Raw genomic sequence first — 1,808 nt, 5'->3', positions numbered from 1 at the left:
GATTTTATTTATTTATTTGACAGAGAGAGACACAATGAGAGAGGGAACACAAGCAGGGGGAGTGGGAGAGGGAGAAGCAGGCTCCCCACTGAGCAGGGAGCCCGATGCAGGGCTCAATCCCAGGACCCTGGGATCATGACCTGAGCCGAAGGCAGACGCCCAATGACTGAGCCACCCAGGCGCCCCTCATTTAAAGATTTTTTAAGTACTCTCTACACCCAATGTGGGGCTCGAACCTACAACCCCTAGATCAAGAGTTGCACACTCCACTGACTGAGCCAGCCAGGCGCCCCGAGGGTGAGGTATCTTGATGGACAATCCTACCAACCTGTAAGAAGTTTGGAGAAGGAAGAGGAACTCAACCAAAAGAAATTTAGCATGCTGTTTCCTGGAGAAGGAAGAATGGATGATAGCTAGCAATTACAACAAATTTTCACTATATTGAACTTCAGAAGCAGTCTTCCGTTGTAAATTACAATGCATTGTGTACTTAAAACTTTGAATAAAAAAACAATGATCTTGGGGTGGAATGCTCAGAGCAATTTTTCTAAAAGAAGGTTCCACATGTGAAGCCTTGTTATCACTACTTATGGATTGGGACAGACCAGGAGGAGTTTCCTATTCAATATTTTTCATTTGACAAATATTTATTTACTCCGCCCCAGTGATTCTAAGTCTAAGCCCCAGGGATTCTGGTCTAGGTCATTTCCTTTATTCACTGTCACCAATGCAGAGATCATGTTGCTTAACATTAACAGCCAGCACAACGGGGTAAGTTGGCCTTTCAGAAATCCAGAGGGACACCCACAAAAGTTAAATATTAACACATATATAAGTATAAAACAATGACTTCACTTTACCTAATAAAATATCACAATAGTAAATGAAAACAAAGTACAAGTTCAAACAAGTACAGTGTTTTCTATTTCACAATAATTTCTTTCAACTCCCTTTAACACAAGTGTATTAAACAATATTTTAAGAGAAATGACTTAGAATTCTATCACATTAAGACAATTCATTTGTATGCATTACTCTTCTACCATTCTTCATATTTTTTTCAAAAATGTGTGGGTTTTTTTTCCCCCTGCTTATGAGAGTAATGTTTGTCCATAGGAGAATTTTTTTAAATAGAGCAATGTATGAATAATAAAATAACCATCATTCATAATACCAGTAACCAAAAGACAATAGTTATTAATGTTTTCTGTACCTTCTTCTGCTCCTAACAATTTGGATGAAAATAATTTGGTCAGAAACAAAATTGGTATTCTTTATGCTCCTTTTTGCTTGTGTAATTTTCATATTTTTCTGTAATGAGCTTTGCTTTTGCAATAAAAAAACAATAAAGGAATGTATAACATAGAAGGAATGTATGTACAAACAATAACGGAATGTATAGAGTAGGAGCTCTATATGTCTTATTCATTCCAGGTATCTTCAGTTCCCAGAACAATGCATGGCAAACAGTAGGTACTCCAAAATCTTTTTGAATGGCTAAGATTTTCACCAAAAACTAGTGAGGGTTGCTTACAAACACAGAATGTCTGGGTATTATTTCCCTCTCTCATTTCTTTTTTTTAATTTTTTTTAAAGATTTTTTTTTTTTATTCATGAGAGACAGAGCGAGAGAGAAAGGCAGAGGGAGAAGCAGGCTCCCAAGGAGCAGGGAGCCCGATGCGGGACTCGATCCCAGGACCCTGAGATCATGACCTGAGCCGAAGGCAGACGCTTAACCATCTGAGCCACCCAGGTGCCCTTCCTCTCTCATTTCTTTTGGTAAACAGTTCATTCTATCACATAGGATC

Source organism: Phoca vitulina, unplaced genomic scaffold, assembly GCF_004348235.1.
Source record: "Phoca vitulina isolate PV1807 unplaced genomic scaffold, GSC_HSeal_1.0 scaffold55, whole genome shotgun sequence".
In the NCBI taxonomy this organism is placed as follows: domain Eukaryota; kingdom Metazoa; phylum Chordata; class Mammalia; order Carnivora; family Phocidae; genus Phoca; species Phoca vitulina.
The sequence above is the reverse complement of the archived record's forward strand: the minus strand, read 5'-3'. Positions refer to the sequence as shown.